The 9,997-nt window shown below is 34.9% G+C and overlaps 1 long non-coding RNA gene across 1 annotated transcript; it reads right to left on the reverse strand.

Moving 5' to 3' along the window:
• Window positions 1-1,576: 1,576 nt before the first annotated feature.
• LOC126810855 (uncharacterized) lies at window positions 1,577-4,291 on the reverse strand. The gene is made up of 5 exons (XR_007675305.1): window positions 4,233-4,291; window positions 3,723-3,822; window positions 3,112-3,246; window positions 2,098-2,283; window positions 1,577-1,698 (listed from the first exon to the last, which is right to left on the reverse strand). It is a non-coding gene; the product is annotated as an uncharacterized LOC126810855 (long non-coding RNA).
• Between the last annotated feature and the right edge of the window lie 5,706 nt (window positions 4,292-9,997).

Here is a 9,997-nt window from a genome sequence, read left to right on the forward strand (position 1 = left end):
ATGACTTACTTGATTTGTGTTTTAATAGAAAGCAGTTTTACTGTGAACATGGCTTAAGTATACGATAGAAAATAGTTTTATTGTATCCTTTTATATTTGAAAGAATAAATACAACTTACTTGATTTGTGTTTTAATAGAAAGTAGTTTTATTAACCAACCACAACTAACAAGTTTAACAGTTAATGGTTGTATATCTGGTAGATTCAGTTTAAATACAGTTAATAATATATCACAATGTTCTAATATTAATCTTATATCTTCACTCCTTTCATATAAAATCTGAAATTAGCAAATTCAAAATCAGTTAGTCGTTTTAAAAAATACAACCTAGTTAAACTCATTATATTCTTACTCTTAAAGATGCATTAATGGAAGATTCAGATACAGATCTCTCCGTTCTTGCTATAATAGTTCAAAAATAGATAATGAAAAATGAATATATTGAAATTTCATTCAAATTACTTTATTCTGAGCTGAGTTATGAGTGTTTGAAGATGTAGCGTAGATTTTTTATTATTGTAGCAACAGTACTTGACAATCGAGTCTAAGTCTAAATCATCCATTTTATCATTACATTTTTAAATCTCGCAGGTGTTCAAATCCATTTAAAACTCTAGACTCTAGAGAGTTGATTTTAGGCTTGCTATGTGAATAAATATCTAAATAATAATTTATATAACATTTGAAGTCCAAATAAGGACATGCAACAGGCAGATTTAGCTCTTACATAATGCATCTTTAACTAGTTTCACAATTTTTTCAGCAAGATCTTTCGTAGTTTATAGATAGATATTACTCCTCGAAATGGACTACACGTTGACAAAAATACAATACATTGCAAAAATCAATTTTCTGGCGTTGTCTCTAGTGCCAGCAATCATGGCGAGTTCATTACAACAAAATAAGAGTAAAAACGTCTAGAAAGAAATTGAGTTCCATGTCTCGTCTCTTTACCAAAGTTTTTGTGAGAGATACATGAACAGATATACTACGATTATGTGTTCAATGAGAACACAGGTGGATTTCTGCCTGTACTATTCTCCCAATTCCATCAATGTAAAGGTTTGATTTTTTGTACCATCCCAACGATTGGGTACATTCTGACAAGTAGGAGCCAGGCTTCAATAATCCACACATGGGTACATGGGACATTCTATTTGAAAGTTCTGTTCCCAATCTGTTTAACTACCACGAGCATCGTCCATATGTAACAATTAAAATAATAATGTTACCATGATATAAGGTAGTAAATAATATTACCACGATATAAAGTAGTATTAAATTAACTGTAATCTGTATAAATAATGTTATCATGATATAAGGTAGTATTAAATTAATTGTAATTTGTATAAATAATGTTACCATGATATAAGGTAGTATTTAATTAACTGTAATCTGTATAAATAATGTTACCATGATATAAGGTAGTATTAACTGTACCATGATATAAGGTAGTATTAAATTAACTGTACCATGATATAAAGTAGTATTAAATTAACTGTAACCTGTATAAATAATTTTACCATGATATAAGGTAGAATTAAATTAACTGTACCATGATATAAGGTAGTATTAAATCAACTGTAATCTGTATAAATAGAGTATATATTAATGGTGTTGTATCAGATGTAGCTGTTGATGATGTATCTTGAGAACTACATGGTATATTACAATTAATAATATTTACATCTAACAATCTGAAAAAGGAATAAAACATAAGTTATAAGCCTCTCCATACCTCCAAATTGACTACATGTACATATTCATACCAACATAAGGCTACCATAAAAAAAAAACTTTATTATAAAAACAATGAAATATTGAGAAATGCATGGACAAGATACAAGAAAACTTTCAAGATAAGTGAGATTTAATTTGAATCCAGAACTAATTCATTGTTTGGTGTGGTGGTGTCATATCTCATAATAAAGCAAAGGAATATGGCTTAAAGGAGATGGTGTTCCTTCAAGTGATAACATAGATGACCTTGCCAGCCCAGCACACATTACCCATGACGGTGAGGGTTATTATTGACCCTTGGCAAGATTTGAACCAGGGTATTCTTTGACAAATCATTAGAACCAATAGTTACCAACCTGGCAGCAGCACTTATGACAGTTATAAATAGAATCATCAATTCTTCCTCTTCATTACGGTTTTTATTGTCACAAGTAGATTTCTTAGTAAATCTATCTAATTTAATCTGGGACATTCGATGTGAAATATCTTTTAATAATGTTTCTAGAGCTGTATAAACATAACTTGGTGGTAAATAATCTTCTCTGTTTAATAAACAATAGAAATCAGAAGTATAGTGTATTAATAATCAGTATAATAATAGAGCAATCAAATATTTCTTTAGCAGTTGCAGTAAACTGGAGAACACGGAGAAAACCCACGAGGTTAGTCAGGAGACCCTACTAATTGTCACTTATTAGGCAGGGATCGAAATCATGCCACCTGACTCAATGACAGACCCTGTGATCTAACACACATTTGCTAGCCCAAGGATACTGTATCAAAATGATGCATGTATAATATTTATAGGGTTAACAGAGGCCAGAATTAGGTCACCAAAGGTTGATGTACGCTTCAGGAAATAGAGCCGATAAGCTTCTAAATCCTTTTTATTTATAAGTCTGAAATCAAAATCACATGCACTAGACCAATTTGACACCCTATACCCCAGTCTTAAAATCAAAGACCACATTCTTGAAATTGTGTAAAAAAAATGAATTAAATCAATGACAGAATAAGGCATGAATTAGTCTGAGCATAATTCTATGTTGATAAGACTAAAGAATCCTCTGTGGAACATCACTCAGAAATAAACAGCTTAATTGTATTCCATAGAATCTGTGTATAATTGTCCTGTAACTCAATCAATATCCCAGGACGCTAAACCCTATTTCATTTTCACTTGATTCATTATTGAACCTTCAAGATTCATGAAATTGGGATTTGGTGTAGGGGTACCATCATACCTTCCAAAATAATTAATATACTCTGATTCACTATTTATATTTGACTTAAAGAAAGCAGGGAATTATAACATTGACTATGTTATTTTGATCCACGAGTTACAGGGCGATACGTGATTTAGTATTTACCTGAAGAAAGCAGCAGTACATCTAAAAGCCTGTATAGCTATAGGTTTATGATGTTGTTGTATACCTTTCTGTATCTTACTTACACATGTAGATATAGTTGATGTATTTACAAATAATGGTATATTAGATGGTTGTCTGAAAATAAAACAAGTAAGAAGTGACAATGATCTCCCCCTAAATAATGACACCAGCACACTAAGTAAAGCATTGAGCAATCAAACTGCTTATCTATACTTCGTCTAGCAGAAAATGCTGATAATCAAATTTGATCATGGTATCAATGTAGTGAAACTATACACCAAGTTTGATCAGTCTCTCTCAAAACTTTGGTGACCATTCATATTGCTTATCTCTACTTAGCCTAAGCAGAAAATGCTTAGTCAAGGTATTGGTGTAATGAGACTATACACCAAGTTTTACCACTCTCACTCAATTAGAACCAAAGTTATCAAACTCCAAACTCTCAACCACTTAATAAACAGACAGGGGACATAAAATATGCTCAAAAGAATATTGTTTTGAAATGAAATGAATCCACAATTTCAATTTATGTCCGTCACAGACAAATATATAATAACTTCTTTGTGATGAAATCATTTATAAAAATTAACTTTTCTAAGAAGCTGGCCAATAGATTTAATCCTTTCTCTATAAGTTTGATGTGTTTCATTGCTTGAAGAGCATCTAGAGCCAACAGTACTGATTCAGTACCTAGAAAAATTAAAAAAAAAAACATGCATTAAAGTCTGACTATTATAAGATATATTTCAATGAAAGAGAGAGAAATGAAATGAAATGGCGTTTAACGTCCTACTAGGTTAATGAAGACAAGAATCTGCCACGCAGTTTGCTATGAGCGAAATTTTGTCCAGACAGTCTGAGATATGGCCTACTCTTATTTTGAATTCCAACTGTCAAGGGTTCTTTTATGTGCACACCAATGTGTACACAGGACTTGGGTTTTTTGGCCCATCTGAACAACTATACATTGTCCCTTGCCAAACCCTCCGTCCTATACCACTGACAAGGGGGAAATACGCAGGAAAATCCTGATGAACTTTCTCGGCCAATGCAGGGATGGAACATGGACCTCCAAGTTAGCGAGCCAACATCCTACTCACTGGGCCACCATGACTCCCAGAATGAGAGAGAAAGATGGGTTTAATGTCCACTCAACACAGCTGAATAAAGAATAGAGTGGGTAATAATGGATATGACTGTGAGGTATAGAATACATGAATAATATAATCACCATAAACAGCATGACATCTGGTAAAAAACAGATCATATTCTGTTAATTTCAATAAACAGTTCATCACACACCTGTGAAATATAACATACATTATATTCTTAGACTTTTCCTCTTGAAATGTTTTAAAAGGTGTAAATAAACAAGAAATGACATTTTATTGCATGTCGGTAAATTTTATCAAACACCAGATAAATAATTTCAAATCATAATCTTTATATGATTATTCTTAAAATCAAATCGAAAGTGATTTAATTTCTCATCAAAGAATGGAAGATGTAGTACTTATTCCATCTATTATAAGACATTTACCATGCATTGCCAGCATGATTTAGACTTGGACATTTTGTCAGCAAGGGCCAGTCTCTAAACCATAAATTTAAAGAAAGAAAATAGAAAATAGAAAAGCAACAAGGGATTATTGAAAACTTACAAATCTAAACTAAGTAATAATAACAGAATAATAAACAAGTTTAAAACAACAAAATACAGATGATATCATACTCAATCTGTGTAGCACTCTGGGTATGTAAACATTCAAACAGAAATTCTGAAAATGACAATGACACCATTCAAATTCTGACCATAATTATTTCTTTAAATTCATATAATTGGAGAGAGAGAGAGAGACAGAGACAGACAGACAGACAGACAGAGACATAGAGACCGAGATGGGGTTCAATGTCCACTCAACACAAACTAGGTCATTTTGGGACTAACACATGGTTCATTTTTATTTCAATAATTTGTTTGTATGTAGGGGTCTTTAGCAGTGGGAGGAAACCGGAGGATCCTGAGAAAACCCACAAGGTTGGACAGGCAACCCTACTCCTGGTCACGTACAACCGGAAAATCGAAACCATGCCCCAGCTGACTCAATGACAGACCTTATGATACAGCACCCACATGCGCTCCCCCTCACCCCTCATATAATTTGTCTCCGAGAAGTTAATTTAAATATTTTAATCTGTTGAATAAAAAGTCACCAACTGAAGAATCATTTAAATACACATAGTTGGAATTGGATATAATCAAAGCTATGGTTGCTATTTTGTTACCCAATATGTAATTGTAATCGATCAACCTTAATTAGAACAGAACAAATATAAAATAATGGGTGTCAGTGAAAACAAATTGAATGATAGTTCTATATAAGATATAGACAGCCAGAGGCAGGTATTTTATAAGAATCAGTAATTGCATAGCACTGAGATTAGACATAAAGGCCAATAATTGGCCAGACTAGATATTTCTATAAATGGATCTAGATTAAACTCTGGAATCTGGATATATAGTACCAAAGACCAAAAATATCCCATTTCCAGAAGGCAAGATGCCGATATGAGAAGTATCAGAGATTTTAAGATAGGTTTTATCTTATATTTGTAGAGATTATATGAGATTAGTTATATTTCTTTTGTGTGTGATATCACACTAGACATGAATCTTTTAAAACCAATGATTAATCTAGGTGTCACACAACGTATAGTTAGAGGAATGGTACCTGTCATTAATAATGGCACTAAGATTACAGATGGTGATATTAACTGTACAATGGTCAGTGATGGACTGATAGTACTATATAATTACTGAGTTAGAGTTCATACACAGTGGCTGATCCAGATGGGGATCCTTGGGAACAGCCCCCCTACCCATAAATAACAGTATAAAAAATTCACTTATTATTCTATTTCCATGAAACACGTAAATTTTAGCTTATTGTTTGTTGGGGGGTGTGGTGGGGTGGGGTTATGAGCAATTGGGAGCATACACCACACTCAAGACCCCCTAACCAAATAATTATCTTGTGTTCACCATTGTTAATAGTAGAGAACTAGAGATAATACCTGTTAAATCACTGTCTAGTATATCGTGTATAGGCTGATCCGTTTGACACGTAGATAACAGACTGACTATACACTGGGTTCCAGCCGTCTGTAATACTTCTTGTTTAGTTACGTACAGTTTCTTAAAACCGTTTACTAACGACTTTCTCTCATCGCTATCATTCTGTATCATTGATGATGTTTCGATGTTCTTTAATAATTTCTTTAACAGGGCTAAAAAAAAATAAATATAAGTAAGTTTCTTAAAACCGCTTACTAATGTCTTTCTCTCGTTGCTATCATTCTGTATCAATGCTGATGTTTCGATTTTCTATAAACAAAGCTAAAAAAAAAAAAATTAAAAGCAATTTCTTAAAATCGCTTACTAACGACTTTCTCTTATGACTATCATTCTGTATATGATCCAGTGTATCAATATCACTGGTGATGTTTCAGTGTTTTGGGGTAATTTTTTTAAAAAGCTAAAAAAAAAATAAATGGCAGGTCAATATAATGCCTGATCATTTTCAACCAAAGCTAATAACCAAGTCATGGGCTTTAGAGGAATCGTTAGCCATGTTCTTAGTTTTTAAAGAAATCAATGACAGCATCTGTTCTAGACTCTAGTGGATTACATGAAGAAGAAATTGTTCAAACATACACATGACATTTCCATCTGATGAATTAACTACACTCAAGATATTTTTTCTGGTAATATTATCTGGCTGACTCATGATGAATTCTCGACAAATATACTCAGAGAACAATTGATGATTTTATTACATCAGTTACATCTGGTTATTTTCTACGAATCTTAAACTTGCTGACTAAAATATGCATCTAGTGCAAAACATTCAATAATGTGGTCTAACACATGCGCTTACCATCGTAATGTCTGTCATTGAGTCAAAAGGCATGGTTTCAATCCCAAACTTGTATGTGACAGAGAGTATGGTCACCTGGCCAACCTCTTGGGTTCTCAGGTTTCCTCCACTTCTAAGGACCGCATGTGCAAGCGCATTATTAATATAAAATTATCACATATGTTAGTCCTGAAATGACCTAGATTGTGTCAAGTGAATGTTAAACTCTATTTCTTTCTCTGTAGAGGCTAATATGGAAGTCAGTCCTAAAAGATATGATTTTGATTGCATCCATCCTCCAAAAGTTTCAGATAACAACTTAGTTCATTATAAATTGACTGGGGTATAATAGCTTGTGTTTCAGTAGGACACTTTTACATGGACAACCACTACTCTTAACCCTTTAAACACAAGCCGCACAACTTCCAGCAGTGAAGTTACAGTGCAACAATACAAACAGCTGCTTCATCAGCCTCAACCTGCAATCGTTTACATCCAGACATACAATTAGCATCACAAGATGGATTATTAGAAATAAACCAAGAAAGCAACATTATCATGTCCACAATAAGATTTTTTTGTGCTCTGGTTCAATCATCCTTTGTTTATGTCCAGGCATCAGATGTAGAGGCCACAAAATGTTTAGGGACATATAAGAGTAACACTAGTGTTCAAGCAACAACAGATTTTGTATACTAGTGTTCAAGCAACAACAGTTTTTGTAATACTAGTTTTCCAGCAACAACAGATTTTGTATACTAGTGTTCCAGCAACAACAGATTTTGTAATACTAGTTTTCAAGCAACAACAAATTTTGTATACTAGTGTTCCAGCAACAACAGATTTTGTAATACTAATGTTCAAGCAACAACAGATTTTGTAATTCTAGTGTTTAAGCAACAACAGATTTTGTAATTCTAGTGTTCAAGCAACAACAGATTTTATAATTCTAGTGTTCAAGCAACGAAAGATTTTGTAATACTAGTGTTTAAGCAACAACAGATTTTGTAATATCAAGCAACAACTGATTTTGTAATACTAGGGTTCAAACAAAAATAGATTCTGTGTAATCTAAATCTGATACTTACCTAAAATATTTATCTGCAATTCTAAATCTTGAGCAGTATTGAGTAATTGAACTGTTTGAGTGACTAAGGCTTGTTTTAATTGTACAGGAATGTAAGAGATTAATGCTGGTTCAAATACATGTACCATTATAAACACAATACAACATTGTAAACTTTCAACTGCTGATGCTAACAGAAACACCAAATTCTCTACTAATTGGCCTGTAATAAATTGAAATGAAATGGGTTAAATGTCCTGACAACTGGACATTGGTATATAGTTTCTGAATAATATACTATTCAAAAAAAGTAGGGGATATTTGATTTTGGGGGCATAATACTAAAATATGCAAATGACTACGAAAAAAGTCACTATAGAACCTAACAGAAGAAACATTTCCAGTTACATGTGACGCCCAAACGCACCAATAGCTACCGCATGGAATGCAGGTGATGCTTGGGATCATCATGGGGGTCCAACCCAAGATTTGCACGACTCTGACTTTGAATGTTACAGTCATTGTGGCATTGAATTCCAGGGTGGAAACATCAGTTTAATTGTTTTAGTGACCAGAAAACAAATTTTGATATGCGTCGGCTTACCCAAAATGAAAGGTTACGTGCCCTTGGCATGCTACAGATCGGCACAACACAGGCGGTTGTGGCGCGGACGATGAATGTTTCTCAGTCTGTCATTAGCAGGCTATGGTCCAGATACCGTGATACACAATCTGTACAGGACAGACCACGCTCAGGTCGACCAAGGGCGACAACTCAAGCCCAGGATCGATTTATCCGTACCTTGGCCTTGAGAAATCGTGTCATCACAGCAAATCAGATCAGCGCTCGTCTTCAAACAGACACTGGTGTGAGAGTGAGTGGCCAGACGATTCGGAATCGACTGCATAGGGGTCACCTTCGCGCCCGACGTTCTCGCGTGATCCCTTGTTTGAGAGATCATCACATTCAGGCAAGACGTCGTTGGTGTAGGGATCGTCAACACTGGGATAATCGACGCTGGAGCAATGTGATGTTTTCAGATGAGTCAAGGTTCACTGTTGATTTTTTGGACAGACGTAGGAGGGTGTGGCGTCGTCGAAACGAGCGCTTCCAAGACGTTAACGTCATCAGACATGATCGATTTGGGGGTGGTTCTGTTATGGTGTGGGGAGGCATCACTGTTGCTGGAAGAACGGCTTTACATGTTGTTGCAGGGCGTGTTACAGGCCAGTACTACCGGGACAACATCTTGGCAGTCCATGTTGTGCCGTTCGCACGACGTCATGGCCGCCGTTTCATCTTCCAGGATGACAACGCAAGATGTCACAGGGCCAGGATCGTTACAGGTTACCTCCAACAACAGAACATCACCACATTACCTTGGCCAGCACTGAGTCCCGACCTCTCCCCCATCGAGCATGTCTGGGATATGCTTGGACAGAGGTTACGTCAACGTCAACAACGTCCTGCCAATGTCCAAGAACTTGCTGCTGCGTTGCAACAGGAATGGGACAATCTGGACCAAAATGACCTTAGACGTCTCATTAGGAGTATGCCACGTCGGATCAATGCTTGTTTGGCAAACAGAGGAGGATTTACCCGTTACTGACTTGGTTGTGATGCTGTGGTAACTTTGCTGTTTGACCCCGGGTATCATTTTACCCTTATAATGGTCAGTCTGTGCCTTACTTAGTCTAACGATCATTTGGAATAAATCGATGAATGTGAACTTCATTTCATTTTGTCATTTGTTTCTTCGTCAGTTTCATTAGGTGACTTTAATAACACTTAAAAATCAAATATCCCCTACTTTTTTTGAATAGTATACTATGGACAGATTTTTATAGCCTTCCACACACAACTGAAATATTCTGAAATGGG

The sequence above is a fragment of the Patella vulgata genome, chromosome 2, assembly GCF_932274485.2.
Source record: "Patella vulgata chromosome 2, xgPatVulg1.2, whole genome shotgun sequence".
In the NCBI taxonomy this organism is placed as follows: Eukaryota; Metazoa; Mollusca; class Gastropoda; family Patellidae; genus Patella; species Patella vulgata.